Genomic DNA, 23,002 nt, shown 5'->3' on the forward strand with positions numbered 1-23,002 from the left:
TTAACCAGTTAACTTGCCGATTAATCCCTACTCATAGGGTCCCCGAGTAGCCAATTACCCGATAAATCCTTCGATTAATTGATTAAATGGCTGATTAACTTGCCGATTAGCCTATTAATCCCCTACTCACCAGCCGACCGAGCAGCTACTAGTTAACGATTTCCTCAACAATGGTCCCAAAAACTTTTTTCTAGCATAATTATATATCATAAATAGTAGATCATCTCATAAGACTTCTCATGATCAAGTAACAAACTATTCACATGTTAAAGTATAGACCATAAAGTTTCTTGAAAACTAACAAACTACGTTCTCAGTCACCAAACAATTGCAATTCATCTTACTTTCAGGAAGGGTCTATGTAAGAGCTTTGATTTAGCAAATTCCACATACTCAACTATCATATAGTCTTCCATGATTGCTAACACTCAAAGCATATTTTTAGGACAAATAGCATCCGTCGAATACAGAGAAAGATAGGGCTTAATGTTTCTCCTCCCAACTTACTTATCATATAGATAACTGTCAACAATGATAATTCATGATGAAATATATTTGAATGGCTATATATTCTTGGATCTTTCCCCACCACATGATGCTTTCCAACTAAAGAAAAATTGAGGTTGAACTAAGAAGGAAAACTATTGACTCTTGCATAAAAGTAAATACATGAAAGTAAAAGATAGGCCCTTCGTAGAGGGAAGCATAGGTTGGCACGCACTTTTTAATTTTGGATGTGCAAACCCTTAATGCAAAAGAACGTCACATTGTATTGCCCTTTGTGATAGCAAACTTTATTATGCAGTCTGTCGCTTTTATTTATTTACTATCACAAGTTCGTACAACGCTTATTTTCCCTTTACAATAGAAGATCATACATATTTAGGAGCAACTTTTATTGCTTTTTGCACCGATGACAACTTACTTGAAGGGTCTTATTCAATCCATAGGTAGATATGGTGGACACTCATGGCATGAAATGGGGTTTAAGGGTTTTGGATGCACAAGTAGTATCTCTACTTAGTACAAAATCTTGGCTAGCAAAAGATCCTAAGCAAGCACCACATGTTAGAGGATCCATAACAATATAACTTCTATGCAAATATACCCAAACATAACTCATTATGTTGTCTTCCTTGTCCAACTTCAACTAATTTGCTCAAGTTTGAAAATAATTAATGGGGCTCACAATCATAGAAGATGTCCAAGGTAGTATATTTATATGTGAAATCTCTCTTCCTTCAATATTCTTTCATGAATTTTTCAAGTGGTCAATGTTGTGTTTGCTAACTTTCAATAAATTTTACCACCTATACTTCTTATATGTGATGTCATTACTCCCAATGGGGTAAGCATATGAAACATATATAATTTTAGATTTATGATATTCAATTCATTCAACCATTTACTCATAGGATATAAGTGAAGCACGAGAGTAAATGACAAAACTACTCCAGAAAGATATAAGTGAAGATCAATGAGTAGTCAAATAGTTAAATAGCCATGGGAGGACTCTCTCTCATTCAAGATTTCAGATCCAATAATTTTATTCAAACAGGAAGTAAAATGAAAATATGCTCCAAGCAAAACACATATCATGTGACGAATAAAAATATAGCTCCGAGTAAGGTATACCGATGGTTCTAAAGACGAAAGAGGGGATGCCTTATGGGGCACCCCCAAGCTTAGGCGCTTGAGTATTCCTTGAATATTACCTTGGGGTGCCTTGGGCATCCCCAAACTTAGGGTCTTTCCACTCCTTATTCTCCTCGTATCGATATCTCACCGAAAACTTGAAAACTTCAATCACACAAAACTTAACGGAACTTCGTGAGATGGGTTAGTATGATAAAGAGTAAATCATTCACTTTGATACTATCAAGATAATATTCATAATTGTTCTCACACAATGCCTACTGTACCATATCATTTATATAATTTATGTTGAGAAATATAAGCCATAGAAACAAGAAAACAAGCTAACTATGCATTGAAAATAGAATCTGTCAAAAACAGAACAGTCTGTAATGATCTGAACAACAACCATACTTATGTTACTCCAAAAATTCTGAAAAGTTAGGAAACCTAGGCAATTTTTATATCAATCTTGTGTAAAAAATTCAGATCAAAAGCACACTTATGTGATTTTTGAAAATTATTTTACTGGGCGCAAAAGTTTCTGTTTTTCAGCAAGATCAAATCAACTATCACCGTAAGCCATCCCAAAGGTCTTACTTGGCCCAAACACTAAGTAAAACACCAAGACAAAATTACTACAGAGGCAATAATGTGTATTTATTGAAAAATAGAACCAAAAACCAAAAACATAAAAATAAAATTGGATTGCCTCCCAACAAGCGCTATTGTTTAACGCCCCTATCTAGGCATGATATTTCAATGATACTCTTCCAAGCCCAATTCCGATGATAGTCTTATTCATACTCCAAAAGATATAAGTGAAGTTCATGGAACCTAGGCAATTTTTATATCAATCTTGTGTAAAAAATTCAGATCAAAAGCACACTTATGTGATTTTTGAAAATTGTTTTACTGGGCGCAAAAGTTTCTGTTTTTCAGCAAGATCAAATCAACTATCACCGTAAGCCATCCCAAAGGTCTTACTTGGCCCAAACACTAAGTAAAACACCAAAACAAAATTACTACAGAGGCAATAATGTGTATTTATTGAAAAATAGAACCAAAAACCAAAAACATAAAAATAAAATTGGGTTGCCTCCCAACAAGCGCTATTGTTTAACGCCCCTATCTAGGCATGATATTTCAATGATACTCTTCCAAGCCCAATTCCGATGATAGTCTTATTCATACTCCAAAAGATATAAGTGAAATTCATGGAGAATTCTACAATTAATGTAGATTTACCAACATCTAAGCTCAAAATATATAAGTGAAGCACACGAAGTATTCTATAAAGCCATACTCAAAAGATTTAAGTGAAGCACAAAGAGCATTCTATAAAGCCTTACTCAAAATATTTAAGTGAAGCACAAAGAGCATTCTACAAATCAATGAAGGGATATCTCATACTAGGATGGTTCATAAAGTAAAAGAAAAGAAAAATAAACACAAAAGATGCATATCATGTGAACAAAACAAAAACCAAGGTATACCGATAATTGTTGAAGAAGAAAGATGGGATGCCAACCGGGGCATCCCCAAGCTTAGATGCTTGAGTATCCTTTAAATATTTACTTAGGGTTCCTTGGGCATCCCCAAGCTTGAATTATTATCTCTCCTTATTCTTCTCATATCAATAACTCATCGATCTTCAAACACTTCATCCACACAAAACTTAACAAAAAACATTGTGAGATCCGTTAGAATAATAAAGCAAATCAATACTTTTAGGTACTATTGTAAACTCATTCCAATTTCATATTAGCATTATATCTACTGTATTTAAACTTAACCATGGTTCATACCCCCTGATACAATCCATAGATTCATCAAAATAAGTGAACAACACATAGAAAATAGAATCTGTCAAAAACAGGACTGTCTGTAGCAATCTGGAAACTTCGTATAATTCTGTATCTCCAAAACTTCTAAAAAATCAGGACAAAATAAAAAAAAATTCATAGCAGTACTGTGTAAAAATTTCTGGATTTTATCATGCTCCAGTAAAAATGTAAATTCAATTACTATAGCAAAAGTTTCTGTTTTTTCTGCTGCACACGCGAAACAAGCAAAATAAACATTCTAAAGCCAAACCTTGGCACATTATTTTTATAATACAATGGATATATACAAGGAGATAATTTTTTTAAGAAACTTCCATGAGAAATTCTACATTGTTTCCATGAGCATGAACACAAGTGTTCAAGGTCGACCCTCACTTCTCCAATGCATAACCTTCCGATCACTTCTATTTTTGAAAAAAGTGTTTAGGCATAAGAGGCAAGTAATTTTTTTGTATTTTGCATTCTTTTAAAAAAATTGTTTGTTCACCCACTGTCGGTGTCAAAACCGGCAGATCTCGGGGTAGGGGGTCCCGAGCTGTGGATTCTCGGATCAATGGTAACAGGAACGAAGGAGATGATGATTTACCCAGGTTCGGGCCCTCTTGATGGAGGTAAAACCCTACGTCCTGCTCTTGTTTATATTGATGGATTATCAAGTACAGAGTTTCTCTACCTCGAGATCATATGTTGAGGTCTAAAACCTGAGGGTATGATGAATAATGTCATAATAATCTAGCGACTAGCCTGGCCTCGACTTATATAATGTACCGGAGGCCTAGGATAACAAGAGTCCTAGTCGAATATGTTGGTGGAGAGGAGTCCTTGTCTTGATCATCAAGTCTTGTGGAATCTTCCTTGTGTGCGGCATGGGCTGCCCGAAGTGGCCCATGAGTGAACCGCCATGGGGGTCCTCGGCCCGATCCAGCTGGTCGGGAGACGACGTGGTGAGTACCCCCTAGTCCAGGACACCGTCAGTAGCCCCCTGAACCTACTTCAAGTTGGGGACGCTCCTCGATTCTTCCGAACTGTTCTTCATCTTCGATCGTCAGTCTTGAAAACTGGTTCAACAAATCTTCTTATCTTCGATCTTGAGGATCGTCGAAGTAAATCCAAAGACTTTACACGTCAGGTATCCTGAGGAGCCCCTTTAAGTTATCGGCTGTTAACAATGCCTTGTTATTTTTACGCCCATCTCGGGTTTGAAGTGTTTCCCGTGCGGTGGTGTCCTCTCGCGTCCGAGCTCCAACATCGGACTGCATTTGAGGTATCTTTTGCAGCCGAGCACCAACGTCGTACCGCTTCCGAGCTTCAACGCTGGAGTGTATCCGAGCTCCAACGCTGGACTGTATCCGAGGTGTCATAGATTACCTTGGTCTTGAAAAAATTTTAGCCGAGCTTAATGTCGGAAATGCCCTCTAAGGAGCCAGCCACTTGCATCCGAGCTATATGCCGAACTTCTTCCGAGGTGGCTCAGCACCTTGGTCATGGGCTGATTGTTTGTGGATTTTATTTTCGATGCGTCTAAATTTATTTGCTGAAGAGATGTATGGCCAGTAGCCCTCAAGGTGTTTGTCGGCCTAAAATCCTAGATGCACTTGAAGGAAAATATGAAATCGTTGATCCTAGTAGCTTCTGAGACTCAGGTCATGAAATCGGCCTGAGGATCAACTCCTAGCTCGGTAGCATACATAGGAATAGAGGCGCAGTGTAATATATTAGAGGTAATAGTGATCGGCGGACATGCCCTTGAGAGAGGGTTTTGAGAAGTCGACGTAATATATTAGCTTGATGCCGGATAAGTCCAAGATGGTACTTATTGTTGTTCCAAGACACGTTTGCCCATTGTTCGGTCCATCCGAACACTGAGCACTTTGAATTTTCTGCATTGAATAGGCAATGCAGTAGCCCCCGAGACACTGGTCGGGTGGCAACACCAGATCAGGGGATCTATACGCCCCTTTTAATATTAGTGAATGATAAGCCCGAAGCCCAGTAGCCCCCGAGCCTTAATGTGGGCACGGGTGGATGAATTAAGGATCGATACCCAGAGTAAAATCACAAATTATGTGTAATGATTCTATGTATCCAAGTACTTTACATCATTAATGCTCAGATCCGCATTGTACAAAACTTTGTTGACCGACCATCGGCTTCAACCTCCTTGGCCAGAAGCCGGGGAGTGTTTGTCCTACTTTATGAAGCTGTTATAAGGGCAAAGATTTATGGAAAACAAGGCAATCCGGCCATACGGTTTTATAAACAAAGGTACACAAAGAGATATGAAACATCTTCCAAAGAAAATAATCCCGCTATCGGTTCCTTTCTTTGGGTTGTCATGCTGATCAGGATCATGAGACCTCACCTCCAATCTATGTGGGGGGAAATATTGAGGATTTAGTTCGGGGAAAGTTCCCGAACTCTATGGTATTAATGAACCAAAATTTTCACTTTCGTCGTTGCCGACCAATTATATCCTTTAAGATCGCTAGCTTTCGGCTTCACCCAGTCTGAGGTACTAACTCGGATGACCCCGTAGTAACAATCACAGAGGTGCTCCCTTTACCGCCTAGCTGATCAATCGGGAACATAGAGGAAAGCACAGGAGCCAGGCAACCTAGCTTGGCCAAAATCTTAAGTCAAATTGATGCATATTTGTGGCTCTATAATGATGATTATGGCAGGTAGCCCTCGTATATAAAATACGAATGGCGATGATATGTTTATTTTGATTCCGTTGCGACCGTTTATCACTTGAAAGTGGCCCATCATCGGCTTCCTCCTCCTTGTAGATGCTATGCAGGGTGTTTCCGTAATAACCAGACAACCCTTAGCTGACGTCTCGGTGCCCGAAGGCGGTTGTGTTAACAAAAACGAGGCAATCAGATATGCTGGCTTTATAACTTTCACTTAGTCATGGGAGCTTTAAACTGGGGAAGCTAGCTACGAGCCCCCGGTTAGTGTTCGACACCGACCGTAGTCTAGCCATTATCACTTCGGCCAATGTAATTAAAGGCCCATCGTTTAACACGGGGTAATCGGTATCGATCAATAGTTTGATACCGTCATAAGATCGCTGACCAGTTTACGCCCATTATGACAGTCAGTTTTCGGCTTTCTCCACTAAGGTGCTTAACCATTCAAGCTGGAAGCACAATCGCTGTGATTCTCCCTTTGCACACCTAGCCGAACAAAGCGGAACGTAGGAGGCAAGCACAGGAGACGGGCAACCCAACTATTGACCAAAGACACAATTCAAAACCGATGCATATATAGCAATATATGAGAATTTTTGTGCCGAATCTCTAAAGGTGTCGAGTGCTGCACTACGAGACTTACGCTGGAAACAAATAAATAGTTTAAAAGTTCCATAGGCTTGAAAAACCAAAAAACTTCAGTAAAAACTTTACGCCCGAACTAAATCAAGTCATTTGGTGTGAATCCGAAAATTGGTCTTACTTTTGTGCTTCTGTCGTGCATTAATATGACACATCTGATCTCAAGACTTCAAGCGGGTGAGCCTACGGCTGCAACCTCCTATCCCGAAGGCGGAGTACTGCTCGTTAGACCAGTTTAGCAAACTAAACTCGAGCGGTCACGAGAGAGAAAATGGGCTATCCGGCTATTGACCACACACTCGCGTCAAAAAAGGAGTGATAGAAAAAGATTTTGCAACGACTAGGAAGAAAACACATTTACTATAAAATGGCTCATATAAATTTAAGAGCCCCCCATAAACTTGGGTAAAAGAATTTTACAGAAATACTTATATCATATCTGTGTTCACCCGAACTTTTAAACGCGTCTTAACCGACCATCGGCTTCTCCCTGTTCGGTCAAGGGCCGAAAAGTGTTATGTACTCCACCTGTCAAGAATATTGACGGTGCTTCCGATAACCAGGCCATAAGGCTATAACAGACAAAGCACGCTCAGGGAACTTATGCTATATTACTAACGAAGTGTGAGAAGCATCTTCGAAGAAAATAGTACCCCCATCGACACCTTTCTTCGGTTGCTCATTGTTACTATGAGACTTGTGCAATAGATTTTTGTACTCATGAGTTCCGTCGTGTGCCGACCATGATTGAAAACAATAAGAGCGCTAGCTTTTGGCTTCACCCAGTCTGAGGTCCGAGCTCGGATGACCCGATCGTGACAAACGCAGAGGTGCTCCCTTTACTCCCTAGCCAAACAATCGGGAATGTAGGGTTAAACACAGGAGCAAGGCAACCCAGCTTGCGGAACACTTAAGTCAACATGGTGCATATTGTGGCGTAATACACGAACAAGGAACGAAACCATACAAGTATAATCATATGCAAGAGGAAAGACTTCATAAAGGAAGCCCCCAAGTAAATGGGGTATTTGAATTTGTGTGTCACAAACAAAGTTTTGACAAGGAAGTTTTTTACAAACAACTTTTTGCCAAAAAGTATAATGCTTGGTCGAACCGAACAAAATTGAAAACTAAAAGTTTTTGAGCATGGAAGCGACTTAGCTGGTTAATGTGCTCGGTATTGATGACGCGGTCCGAGCTTACGGCGGGATGAGCTCCCAGCCCCCAAGCCGGTCCCGAGGTGGCAGAGCAAAGAGCTCAACGCTCCGAAGTGGCGACATAGCACGGCCGATGCAGGCTGGCAGTGTGACGCTGAAGTACCCGGCGTGGGTTAATGAAGTGATGACGAAACCCCCGGTCCAGCCGAGGTGATGTGATATGTCGATACGCCGAGGTGACAGTGTTGCCCAATCCGGATCATTTACCTGTGCATAGAAGATAGTGCAAGCTGGAGATAATAGTAATAATAAAAAAAGGGTGCATGATTAATAATTTATGCAAAGTGAGTAATAAAAGAAATATGGCATGTGTGCCGAACACTCGATGAGGTAGAGCTCCCTCAGCGATGCCGAAGTCCCGAGGCAACCGAACATGTCGCTATGGCAATTCGACCAACAAGGTGATCACATGAGCTGATTTAGGCCGATTGGGACGATGACGTCGGCTTGCCAAAGTGACCGCGTGACGCAGTCGAAGTCGATTACCTACACATGTAAAATAGTGTAGTCCAACAACAATAATATAAATATACAAAAATCCTCGCATAATTAATTTACGCAAAATAATTTATTTAAATATATATGGCCTGGCGCCGAAGTCAATGTCGATGCAGGGCGTCGGCGTGATGTGGTAAAGGCGTTGCAAAGCCGAACCACCACGCGACCCTCGTTAATGCAGCCACCATTTGATAGACCTGTGTACAGATGATGAAACAAACCAGAGTAATAATTCCTCAGAAAAAATAAACCCAAACAAACAAAAATTACTAGGATTAATAGCACCTGGTTTATTTGCTGTAGCAATCCAAAGAAAGGTGACTCCCAAAATTGGGACTCGATTGGCACACCCATTGCCTGATGGGCGATAAAGCGACAGCATGGCGACGCTGGCAAAGGTTGGCTCGCCGAGGCAAAGCCCCGGGTCCAGCTAACGTGACGAAGCTGGTCGGCTGGTGACGTCGGAGTAACCGGAGTATGTTGATGAAGAAATAGCAAAGTCCCCGATCCAGCCGAGGTGTCGAAGCCTCCATGTCATCCGATGAGTCAAAGCAGGTCGGCTGGTGAGGCCGAAGTCATCGGAGTAGGTTTGATGAAAATATGGTGAAGCCCCGGTCCAGCCGAGGTGACGGAGCGGGTCGGTAAGGTGACGTTGCAGCTACCGTGTCAGCCGAGGTGTTGAAGCAGTTCGGCGTGATAGACATTAGCTTGAAGAAGCAACAGTGCGGCCAAGCCGACGCAGGTCATAACTTGTGACGCGGTCAATGCCGGCTTGATGAAGTGACCATGCGGCGATGCCGGTGTGCCTGCTCCGTGTGATCCGTAGGATGGCGATGTTGGTGATGATTTATCCTTTACGATTCCGAACTCTTTGTTTGGCTCGCCGAGATGATGATCCAAAGAAGTTGAGCTCGGCTCAACAAAGCGACGACGTGTCTAGTGCAGATCGGCAGCCGTGAAGCAATATTGTCGGACTGGTTTGACACCAGCATGACGGTGAAGATTACCTCCTAAAAGGAGAAAAATTCGTGAGAACATGTTCGGAAACAAAACACAATACTCTAGAAATAGATTCTTCCAAAAAGGTTGTCCAATATCTTGTTCATGAAGAGAGATGATCTCAGGTCGGATTTGTATTCACGCAGAAAACAGATCCAAAAAGTGATGCACTAATCGGAAGGTTCCCGGAGTTTGAACGGTCGGATCGAGCTGAAATGTTCAGAGGTGGTAGATATGAAAATTCCGCAGCAGATGAACGGATGGATCTTCCAAATAAGCTCCGAGCTGGGCTCTCGAGACCATGCCCTAAACTCGTCCTGATTCCCGTCCAGACTCGACAGGGCTCCGGTATATCGGAGATCGGCGGAGATTGCTCCATCGGAACGCGACGAAATTTTATAGGGTTGTTGTAGACTCAATTCCGCATGATTCCACCGAAGGAATCGTCAAAGTGATGCTCGAGGAGGTGGTGGCAGCGGATATGATAACCAACAAGTATAGGGGATCGCAACAGTTTTCGAGGGTAGAATATTCAACCCAAATTTATTGATTCGACATAATGGGAGCCAAAGAATATTCTCAAGTATTAGAAGCTGAGTTGTGAATTCAACCACACCTGAAAACTTAATATCTGTAGCAAAGTATTTAGTAGCAAATTAATATGATAGTAGTGTTAACAGTAGCAAAAGTAATGTTTTTGATATTTTGTAGTGATGATAGCAATAGCAACGGAAAAGTAAATAAGCGAAGAACAATATATGGAAAGCTCGTAGGCAATGGATAGGTGATGGAGAATTATGCCGGATGCGATTCATCATGTAATAGTCATAACATAGGGTGACACAGAACTAGCTCCAATTCATCAATGTAATGTAGGCATATATTCCGAATATAGTCATACGTGCTTATGGAAAAGAACTTGCATGACATCTTTTGTCCTACCCTCCCGTGGCAGCGGGGTCCTAATGGAAACTAAGGGATATTAAGGCCTTCTTTTAATAGAGTACCGGAATAAAGCATTAGCACATAGTGAATACAAGAACTCCTCAAACTATGGTCATCACCGGTAAGTATCCCGATTATTGTCACTTCAGAGTTAACGGATCATAACACATAATAGGTGACTATAGACTTGTAAGATAGGATCAAGAACTCTCATATATTGATGAAAACATAATAGGTTCAGATCTTAAATCATGGCACTCGGGCCCTAGTGACAAGCATTAAGCATAGCAAATTCATAGCAACATCAATCTCAAAACACAGTGGATACTAGGGATCAAACCCTAACAAAACTAACTCGATTACATGATAAATCTCATCCAACCCATCACCGTCCAGCAAGCCTATGATGGAATTACTCATGCACGGCGGTGAGCATCATGAAATTGGTGATGGAGGATGGTTGATGATGACGATGGCGACGGATTCCCCTCTCTGGAGCCCCGAACGGACTCCAGATCAGCCATCCCGAGAGGTTTTAGGGCTTGGCGGCGGCTCCGTATCGTAAAACATGATGAATCCTTCTCTCTGATTTTTTTTCTCCCCGAAAGCAAATATATAGAGTTGGAGTTGAGGTCGGAGGAGCTCCAGGGGGGCCACAAGGTAGGGGGCGCGCCCCCCACCCTCGTGGACAGGTGGTGGGCCCCCTGGTCTTCATCTTTTGCAAGGATTTTTTATTATTTCCGAATAGATGTTCCGTGAAGTTTTAGGTCATTCCGAGAAATTTTGTTTCTACACATAAATAACGCCATGGCAATTCTGCTGAAAACAGCGTCAGTCCGGGTTAGTTCCATTCAAATCATGCAAGTTAGAGTCCAAAACAAGGGCAAAAGTGTTTGGAAAAGTAGATACGACGGAGACGTGTCAACTCCCCCAAGCTTAAACATTTGCTTGTCCTCAAGCAATTCAGTTGATAAACTGAAAGTGATAAAAAAAAACTTTTACAAACTCTGTTTGCTCTTGTTGTTGTAAATATGTAAAGCCAGCATTCAAGTTTTCAGCAAAGATTATGACTAACCACATTCACAATAACGCTTAGGTATCAAGTTTACTCATATCAATGGCATAATCAACTAGCGAGCAATAATAATAAATCTCGGATGACAACAATTTCTCAAAACAATCATAATATGATATAACAAGATGGTATCTCGCTAGCCCTTTCTGAGACCGCAAAACATAAATGCAGAGCACCTTTAAAGATCAAGGACTGACTAGACATTGTAATTCATGGTAAAAGAGATCCAGTCAAGTCATACTCAATGTAAACTAACAATAATGAATGCAAATGACAGCGGTGCTCTCCAACTGGTGCTTTTTTAATAAGAGGATGATGACTCGGCATAAAAGTAAATAGATAGGCCCTTCGCGGAGGGAAGCAGGGATTTGTAGAGGTTCCAGAGCTCGGTTTTGAAATAGAGATGAATAATATTTTTGAGCGGTATCTTCCATGCTACACACATTATAGGCAGTTCTCAAACAGAATGGTAAAGTTTATACCCCCCCCCCTCCACCAACAAGCATCAATCCATGGCTTGCTCGAAACAACGAGTGCCTCCAACTAACAAGAGTTCCAGGGGGTGTTTTGTTTGCAATTATTTTGATTTGATTTACATAAAGCATGGGACTGGGCATCCAGGTGACCAGCCACTTTCCCGTGAGTGAGGAGCGGAGTCCACTCCTCTTGAGAATAACCCGCCTAACATGGAACATACGGACAGCCCTAGTTGATACATGAGCTATTCGAGCATACAAAACAGGATATTTATTTGAAGGTTTAGAGTTTGGCACATACAAATTTACTTGGAACAGCAGGTAGATACCGTATATAGGTAGGTATGGTGGACTCATATGGGATAACTTTGGGGTTTATGGAGTTGGATGCACAAGCAGTATTCCCGCTTAGTACAGGTGAAGGCTAGCAAAAGACTGGGAAGCGACCAGCTAGAGAGCGACAATAGTCATGAACATGCATTAAAATTAATCAACACCGAATGCAAGCATGAGTAGGATATAATCCACCATGAACATAAATATCATGAAGGCTATGTTGATTTTGTTTCAACTACATGAGTGAACATGTGCCAAGTCAAGTCACTTAAATCATTCAGATGAGGATACCACCCTATCATACCACATCACAACCATTTTAATAGCATGTTGGCACGCAAGGTAAACCATTATAAGCTCCCGGCTAATCAAGCATGGCATAAGAAACTATGATCTCTAATTGTCATTGCAAACATGTTTATTCATAATAGGCTGAATCAGGAACGATGAACTAATCATATTTACAAAAACAAGAGAGGTCGAGTTCATACCAGCTTTTCTCATCTCAGTCAGTCCATCATATATCGTCATAATTGCCTTTCACTTGCATGACCGAATAGTGTGAATAATAATAATAGTGCGCGTGCATTGGACTAAGCTGGAATCTGCAAGCATTCAATAAACAGGAGAAGACAAGGCAATATGGGCTCTTTTGTCAGATCAACAATAATGCATATAAGAGCTACTTCAACAATTTAATCATGGTCTTCTCCTATCGACCCCCAAAGAAAATAAAAGAAATAAAACTATTTACACGGGAAAGCTCCCAACAAGCAAAAGAAGAACAGGAAATCTTTTTGGGTTTTCTTTTTAATTACTACTACAAGCATGGAAAGTAAACTAATTAAAAGCTACAACTAATTTTTTGGTTTTTCTGAAGGTTTATTAAACACACAAGAAGAAAGCATAAAAAGAAAAATAAACTAGCATGGATGATATAATGAAAAAGTGTGAGCACCGACATCTAGCAATGAGTGTGTGAACATAAATGTAATGTCGGTGAGAAATACGTACTCCCCCAAGCTTAGGCTTTTGGCCTAAGTTGGTCTATGGCCACGGTTGGCCTGGCGGATATCCATAATAATAGTTGGGGTCGTACTGAGATGCAGCGGCTATCGCCTCCGAGCTGCAACGTGGCGACGAGCAGCCTCCGCCCTCCTCTCGTACTCATCTACCTCCTCTTTGGTAATAACATATCTTCCTTTTGCCTGATAATCAAAGAAGGCAGGAGCAGGGAGAATAATACGGACAGCACGCCGTCTGTCAAAGATTAGTCGATACTGGAGAGGTGATTCACTCCTCTCAACAAACTGGTGGTGAACCATAGCATTAAATCTAGGTAAGCGGGAGGCAATTCAATATCATCCTCGCGTATGGTCACACCGAGAAAATCAGCTAAGCGGGTTGCATAAATTCCACCAAAGAAATCTCCATTAAATCTATTAAGATGCAACCTACGTGCAACAATGGCTCCCAAGTTATAAGATTTATTTCCTAACACAGCACTCCTAAGAATACTGAGGTCAGGGACACACATGTGGCATGCCTCATCTTTACCATTTATACACCTACCTATGAAGAGAGCAAAATAATGTATAGCAGGAAAATGAATGCTCCCTATGGTAGCTTGTGTTATATCTCTAGATTCCCCCACAGTTATACTAGCAAGAAAATCTCTAAATTCATATTTGCGAGGTTCCATGATACTACTCCATTGTGGAAGCTTGCAAGCAGTGGTTAAATCCTCTAAATCCATACTGTAAGAATTTTCATAAAGATCAAACAGGATCGTTGAAGAATTACGTGAAGATGAAAATTCAAACCTGCTCACAAGGGAACTAGTGAGATAGTGGTACTGGGAGCACTTTTCTTCCTCGAAGCTCACAAGATCAGTGTTACGCAAATATGCGTTAAATTCTTCCTTAATTCCCGCTCGATCCATAAAGTTTTCCGAAGGCCATTCACAAGGACACACTGAAGCGTCTCTTGGTGGCTCTTCATCAGAATCACGCATTGCAAGCCTGGGTCCTTGCTTCCTTGAAGAACCACCTTGCTACATTTTCCTAAGCATATTTCTTCCTCTGAAAATTTTTGAAATTTTTAGTAACTTCAAAAATAAAAGTAAACCAAACTCAACAAAATTGATAGCAACTACTCCTACAAGTGCTTAGAGCCTATATCATGCATCAAAACTACTTGGAACCATATAAATTTGACACGCAAGCTCAAGAACATGGTCACCTAGGCAGCACAAATTTGCAATGAATAAAGCACTAGAACAAAAACTAATTGGACCAATGGAGGAGTCACATATCAAGGAACAATCTCCCCAAGCAGTTTTGTGAGAGGTGCTGATACGTCTCCAATGTATCTACTTTTCCAAACACTTTTGCCCTTGTTTTGGACTCTAACTTGCATGGTTTGAATGGAACTAACCCGGACTGATGCTGTTTTCAGCAGAATTACCATGGTGTTATTTATGTGCAGAAACAAACGTTCTCGGAATGACCTGAAACTTCACGCAGCAACTTTTCAGAAAATATGAAAAATACCCGCAAAAGATGAAGGACAGGGGGCCCACCACCTCTCCACGAGGTTGGGGGCGCGCCTGCCCCCCTAGGGTGCGCCCCCTACCTTGTGGGCCCCCTGTTGCCTCTTCGACTCCAACTCCAACTCTATATATTGTGTTTCGGGGAGAAAAAAATCAAAGAGAAGAATTCATCGCGTTTTACGATACGAAGTCGCCGCCAAGCCCTAAAATCTCTCGGGAGGGATGATCTAGAGTCCGTTCAGGGCTCCGGAGAGGGGAATCCGTCGACATTGTCATCATCAACCATCCTCCATCACCAATTTCATGATTACGCCAAGCTATTTAGGTGAGACTATAGAATACTCAAGCTTGCATGCCTGCAGGTCGACTCTAGAGGATCTATCATGTAATCGAGTTAGTTTTGTTAGGGTTTGATCCCTAGTGTCCACTGTGTTCTGAGATTGATGTTGCTATGACTTTGCTATGCTTAATGCTTGTCACTAGGGCCCGAGTGCCATGATTTCAGATCTGAACCTATTATGTTTTCATCAATATATGAGTGTTCTTGATCCTATATTGCAAGTCTATAGTCACCTATTATGTGTTATGATCCGTTAACCCCGAAGTGACAATAATCGGGATACTTACCGGTGATGACCGTAGTTTGAGGACTTCATGTATTCACTATGTGTTAATGCTTTGTTCCGGTACTCTATTAAAAGGAGGCCTTAATATCCCTTAGTTTCCGTAAGGACCCCGCTGCCACGGGAGGGTAGGACAAAAGAGGTCATGCAAGTTCTTTTCCATAAGCATGTATGACTATATTCGGAATACATGCCTACATTATATCAATGAACTGGAGCTAGTTCTGTGTCACCCTAGGTTATGACTGTTACATGATGAACAGCATCCGGCATAATTCTCTATCACCGATCCATTGCCTACGAGCTTTCCATATATTGTTCTTCGCTTATTTACTTTCCCGTTGCTATTGCTCTCATCACTACAAAATACCAAAAACATTACTTTTACTATTGTTACCTTTTGCTACCGTTACCACTACTATCATATTACTTTGCTACTAAACACTTTGCTGCAGATATTAAGTTTCCAGGTGTGGTTGAATTGACAACTCAGCTGTGAATACTTGAGAGTATTCTTTGGCTCCCCTTGTGTCGAATCAATAAATTTGGGTTGAATACTTTACCCTCGAAAACTGTTGCGATCCCCTATACTTGTGGGTTATCAAGACTATTTTCTGGCGCCGTTGCCGAGGAGCATAGCTCTATTCTTTGAGTCACTTGGGATTTATATCTGCTTATCATTATGAAGAACTTGAAAGATCCAAGAACCAAGATTTATCCCTCAACTACGAGTGGAGGAAAGGAACTGCCATCTAGCTCTGCACTTGATTCACCTTCTGTTTTGAGTAAGCTTGCGACACCTATACCTGCTTCTGCTATTCGTTCTGATATGTCGCATGTTATTGATGATGCCACTTCTGCTATGCATGATACTTATGATGAAACTACTTCTATGTCTGATACTACTGTGCCACTTAGTGATTTCCTTGATGAACAAATTGCTAGGGCTAGAGAGATTGAAAATATTGAATCTGATAATACTGATGAAAGTGATGATGAAGAATCACTTATTATTCCTGAGGGTTATGTCTTTCATCATGAAGCTTCTTTAGCTATTTTAGCTTGCAAAGATAGAAACGAACTTAAGAGGTTATTAGCTAAATGGAATAAGCAATCTCTAAATGCTAGAATGAAACCTGACCCTGCTTTTGCTACTTCACCTATCTGTGTTACCGATAAGGATTATGAATTCTTAGTTGATCCTGATATAATTACTTTGGTTGAATCTAATCCTTTTCATGGATATGAATCTGAAACTTTTGTGGCACATCTTACTAAATTAAATGATATAGCCACCCTGTTCACTAAAGATGAGAGAACTCATTACTTTTATATCCTTAAAATATTTTTGTTCTCATTAAAGGGTGATGCTAAGATATGGTTTAATTCTCTTGATCCTGGTTGTGTGCGTAGTCCCCAGGATATGATTTATTACTTCTCTGCTAAATATTTCCCTGCTCATAAGAAACAAGCTGCTTTAAGGGATATATACAATTTTGTGCAAATTGAAGAAGACAGTCTCCCACAAGCTTGGGGGAGGCTTCTCCAATTACTTAATCTTTGCCTGGTCATCCTCTTAAGAAAAATGAAATACTTGATATTTTTTTATAATGGACTAACCGATGTTTCCAGAGATTACCTGGATAGTTGTGCTGGTTCTGTTTTCAGGGAAAGAACACCGGATGAAGCTGAAATTCTATTGAATAATATGTTGACAAATGAAAATAATTTGACACCTCCGGAGCCAATTCCTGAGCCTATTCCTAAACCAACTCCAAAGAAGAGGGGTATTCTATTTCTCATTCCTGAAGATATGCAAGAGGCAAAGAAATCTATGATAGAAAAAGGTATTAAAGCTGAAGATGTTAAGAATTTACCTCCTATTGAAGAAATACATGGTCTTAATTTACCGCCTGTTGAAGAAACATATGATCTTGATCCCTTACCTAGTGAAGAAACTCATGGTCTTGATAACCCGACACAGGTAGTAAAGGTAAATTCTCTCTATAGATATGATAAAGCTGAAATCCCATTTACTAAAATTGCTAGCCCATGCTTAGATGAGTTTGATAAATTTATGGCTAAGCAAGAAGACTTTAATGCTTATTTTGGTAGACAATTGAAATACAATTCAAATATGCTTGAACACTTGGGTGATTATATGGCTAATGTTAAAGGTGAACTTAAACTTATTAGTAAACATGCTTCTATGGTTACCACTCAAGTAGAACAAGTACTTAAAGCTCAAAATGATTTGCTCAATGAATTGAATAGTAAGAATAATGATTATGCTGTTAGAGTGGCTACTAGAACTGGTAGAATGACTCAGGAACCTTTGTATCCTGAAGGCCACCCTAAGAGAATTGAGCAATATTCTCAGAGAAATAATATAGATGCACATAGTCCTTCTAAAAGAAAGAAAAAGAAAAATGAAAGGACTTTGCATGCTTCTAGTGGACCTATTACTGAAACACCTGAGAATCGAAATGCCGTCACCAGGATCCTGCGTCTCAGGCTTGCCGGGCTTACTGTAGGCGCTGTTGGCGCAGACTTCCTTCGCCGCCGCATCTTCTAGCGCCAAAAGATGGCGGGGTACTGATCCACGGGCACCTATGGGACCGGCGGACCGGGTCCCTTTCGGTTCGGCGGGGGCGGAGATCGCGCGAAGAGCAAATCGAGGCGATACACGCGAGCGATTTACCCAGGTTCGGGCCGCACGGATGCGTAAAACCCTACTCCTGCTTTGTGGTTTGTATTGATTTCTTGCTCAGGAGCGCGGAGTGCTACAATACACTCCAGCAGCTAACGAGACCGAGCGTGAGTGTTTTCTGAACTAGCTAACAGCTAACCCCCTCTACGTTGCGCATGGGCCTCCTTTTATATGCTCAAGGGGTCACCGACAGGTGGCAACGGAGGCAAGGGTAAAAACGGGAAGGTGCTGTGGTAGGTACAGCTACATGCTACAGTGTATCATACCTAACCCTGACGGCAGGGGACAAGGGCAGTAAATGCCCGTCTGTGTCGCCTAAACAGTGCAAAAAGGGGGCGCCAGGGACGCCACCGTTCGCCACGATGGCGATCTTGTCAGCGCCGCTTGCCACCACACGCCGCTGGCTGCACAGCCTCCCGCCACGTACGTCTGGAAGGGCCCCAGAGCGACACGTTGGTGGATGTGCTGGAGCACGGGCCCAGAGAGGTGGCTTGCCGCGGCAAGCGCCTTGCCGCTGTCGTTGTCTTGTCGCGTCCGGGAGCTTGTCGCTCACCGGGCCTTGCCGGGACGCGTGGTGCGCCGCGGCAAGTTCCTTGAAGTGCCTTGGGTGGCCTTCCTGGCAAGCTCCTATTGCCGGGGTCTTGGGATGCTTTTGTTAGCCTTCCCGGCAAGCTCCTCTTGCCGGGGTCTTGTCTTCTTGACTTGGATACTTTGTTCTTGAATGGCTCCAAAGGAACCACGGAGGACCTTGGCGGTCACCCGGCAAGCCTTGCCGCGGGATGCTGCGACTGCCCGTGCACAAGTTCGGGATACTAGGGTACCCCTACTCTAGTACACCGACAGGAGCCCCCGGGCCTGGGCCATACACGGTGCCGAGCGCTGTTGGGCCAGGCCCAAAACAGGGCACGGGCACGCGCGGCCTAGGTTACGCCGTATCTCACTCCGTATCCACCGCGCCCTCCCCGAACAGCACGCGTTGAATGCGGCATCGTGGGAGAGATCGTGGGTGGTTTCTTTATTCAGAAATGTGGAACGTCCGCCCCCTCCCTCTTTATAAGCAGGGGAAATAGGGGCAGTTCACCCACTCGCCCGTTGCCGTTCCAATCTCAGAAATCTCCGCCGCTCCCTCGCCTTCCCAAAGCTGAGAGAGAGAGAGCAGCGCTCCGCCCCCCATCGCCACCAGCACCATCTACGCCGTCGACCTCCTCCACTGCTTCCGCCATGGCTCCAAAAGCCGACAAGGGGAAGGTCGTGAAGTCGACCGAGGCGCAGCGGCTCGCGGCGCTGCAGAAGGAGCGGGTCGTCTTCCCCCCCAAGCTTGGCGCAAAGGAGCTGAGGGAGAACTATTACCTTTTCTGGTCGGCGGAGACGCGAGCGCATCCGCGCACGAAGGTACTCCCCGCCGCCGCTTGGAAGAAGGCCCCAAATGGATACCCTTTCTTTGCTCTGTTCTTCTACTGCGGGCTCTGCCCGCCTTTCTCTAGATTCTTCTGCGACATCATGAATACCTACGGATTCCACCTCCTTGACTTAACCCCCAATGCCGTTCTGACCATGGCAGTTTTCGCACATCTCTACGAAAACTTTGTCGGAGTCCTTCCCAACGTAGCCCTCTTCCGCCACTTCTTCATACCCCGAGTAGAGAGAGGAGAATCTTTATCCGGCGGAATCGCCTGGATCTCAAGGGCCGGCAAGAAGGAAACGTATCTGGAGGGAGAATTCCGCGGCAAGTGGGAGGAGTGGAGGGCAGATTGGTGCTGGATTGACGAGGAGAGCCCGCAGCCATTCACCACCCGGCGCCGAACCCCAGTAGCACGCGGCAGCGATTGGAGTGACGTGGCCCCGGAAGACGACAGGCTGAAGATTGCCGTCACCAGGATCCTGCATCTCGGGCTTGCCGGGCTTACTGTAGGCGCTATTGGCGCAGACTTCCTTCGCAGCCGCATCGCCCCCGTGCAGGAACGGGGGAGGCCAACTTGGGAGTTCAAGAACGCGGCAGACATCATGAGGCTGCGGCCGGGCCTCAATTACAACTTCACAGTCCTGGAGCTCAACGCGATGCTTCAGGAGCTCTTCAAGTATGACCCCCAACATCCCGAGGTTTTCAGGTTGCCGGGGGGCGTCGTTCCGCTGTGCAACAATTCCTCGCTCGACCGCATCCGTGCAATGATGCTGGAGTGCGACTCGCATGGGATTGTGCCAACTTGGCAGGAGCCTGCAGACGGCGTCGTGCAGCAGTTCTTCAATGACTTGGTGGAAGTGCCGATCCGCTCCGACGAGAAGGATGGCCTCACCCGCGACACCACCGATGCAGAGATGGCGCTCATCGCCACTAGGCTGGAAGAGGCAGCGGCTGCCGCAGCCGCGGGCGAGTTTGGATTCACCATGGAGGAGGCAGATGCAGCAGAGGCGGCAAGCCGTGCCGAGTGAGGGGAGACCGCCGGCAAGAAGGAGCTTGCCGGGCGTGACGCCGAGCCGAGCGAGCCCGCCAAGGACACGAGCGGCTCACTGGAAATCAACTCATCTTCCACCTCATCTTCAGACAGCCCACCATAAGCAGAGCCTCCATCCCACCAAGATGGCGTCTCCGCAAGGCCGGTGACGTGGCGGGGCGGCAAGCGGGTCAACAGTCGCCACACCGCGTGACACGCTCCACTGCGGCAAACACCGTTGCCGCGGGAGCGCCTCATGCTGCGACGGCAACTGGAGCGGAGTCTAGCCGGACCACCGCTTCAGTTCCTGCCGCTGCTCGCGCCACGCCGACAGCCGGAGCGGGATCGTCTCAGACCACCGCCACTGCTCCCGCCAAGCGGCCAAGGGAAGCTACCCCTCCGCCTCCTCGCGCTAGGCACGCGCCGGACTTCGACTTCTCCGCGTTCAGCTCCGACGAGGAAGAAGAAGAAGAGTAAGCTTCTCTTGCTATACTTGTAGTTCTCCAATTCTTGCTGTTTGTCTTGTATCTCATTTGCTTTTCTTTCTGAACTTGTTCTTCTTTAGGACTCTGGCCTAGAGAGTGGCAAAGAGAGCTAAGGTTCCGGTGATCATCATCGAGGATGAGCCCACTGCGACAGCAGGTGGCGCGCCTGAGACAACCTTGCCGGACCCGGCGACTTTTCTCCAGAGCAGCCCCCAGCGTAAGTGTATGATTTACTTTCCATTGTGAGGCGCGCATGGGTACTTGTCTTTGCTGATATCTGCTTGTTGACTTGTGTAGGAGCCGAGCAGCCCCACCAGGAGCCAAGGGAGAATCCCCCGACAAGGGAGAATTCTCCGGCAAGGGAGGGCTTCCCGGTAAGGGAGAAGTCTCCGACAAGGGAGGGTTCTACAGCGAGGGATAGCACCAACGGCCCCCCGACGGCGGAGAACACGACTGCAGAACCTGGTGCAGGTACTCCTCTTGCTTCAAAACTTCCCTTGGGTTCTTCTTCTTTTGATCTTCTTTTTGTTGGATATTTGCTTGACTTTTCCCCCTTTTCCGGCCGTCAGACCCATCCGCTGCAGAGCAGATGGAGACCGAGGTCGCCGCCGACGAAGCAGCCGGTGGTGGCGATGCCGCCGGCGCAGGGGCCGCCAAGGCTGCCGCCGCAGCAACTGGCGAGGGATCTGGCGATCGTACTGACGGCCCTGAGGCCGCAGGAGCGCCAGGCGCTACACCGACCGCCGACCCGTCCGCTGAAGCCGCAGCGCCAAGCACCGAGGAGCCCCAGCCGGGCGTCTACTTGAAGGCCAGCGAAGGCGTCTTCATCAACCTCCCCTGGGCGTCAAGCTCCAGGGCGCCGGTCGAGGGGGAGATCTTCGATGGAGAAGTGCTTGCCTCCGCGGGGTTAACGGTGGTTGACGCGCCAAGCAGCAGCAACGAGCCCGAAGAAGAGCGGCTGCTGCGGAAGCTGATGTCTCTCTACCGCGCGCGGCAAGCCAAGCTGGAGTCCCGCGAGGCGCTAGTCGCGAAGGCGGGAGCAGATATCGAGAAGCGCGCGGAAGAGCTCGGGGGTTTCCATCGGGAAGCCCTCCGATCCCTGGCGGAGGAGCGGGAGCAGCTCGCTGAAGCGCAGAAGGCCTTCCTCCTCGAGAAGGCCAAAGTCGAAGAGCGGCAGCGACTTGCCGCTGTGAAGCTAGCCGCGGAGGAGGGCGAGCTGGCGCAGTGGAAGGTCAATCTCGACGCCCACGAGGAGGAGCTTGCCGCGCGCGAGGAGAAACTTGGCGGAGCCCTCAAGCAAGCAGAGGACGCTGCCGCCGCCGAGGCCGCCAAGAAGGAGTTGGAGACGAAGGTGGCGCGGCTAGAAGCCGATCTTGCCGAGAAGGGAAAAGAGCTCAGCGCCGCCAAGGTCTCCAACGTGGATCTTGAGTTGAAGCTAACCACTTTGACCAAGACTCTGGACAGCGCCAAGAAGCGGGAGGCGGCCTTGAAGGAGGAAATCAAGGCCGACAAGGCACTGCTGGAGAGTGCTGCCGCCGCCCAGAACGCTTTTAGGGAGACTGTGACGCACTGGACAGAGAGTCTTGTGAATACTGCCACAGACATCGACAAGGAGCTGGCGCAGCTGGGGATGGAGGATCTCGGGTATCCCTCCGACGAGAACCTCCAACCCAGCGCCAAGCTCGTCTTGTTCTTCAAGGGCGTAGCGACAGCCCTCCAGCGACTCCGGGAGAGGATCCCCAAGCAACTGGCTGATGAGTCGCGCAAGATCTGCGCGGGAGCTCTTCAGAAAGTGTTGATGAAGGTGGCCTTCCGCAATCCGGGCCTCCGCCTCACCA

The sequence above is a fragment of the Triticum urartu genome, chromosome 5 (genome assembly GCF_003073215.2).
Source record: "Triticum urartu cultivar G1812 chromosome 5, Tu2.1, whole genome shotgun sequence".
NCBI classification, from domain to species: Eukaryota; Viridiplantae; Streptophyta; class Magnoliopsida; order Poales; family Poaceae; genus Triticum; species Triticum urartu.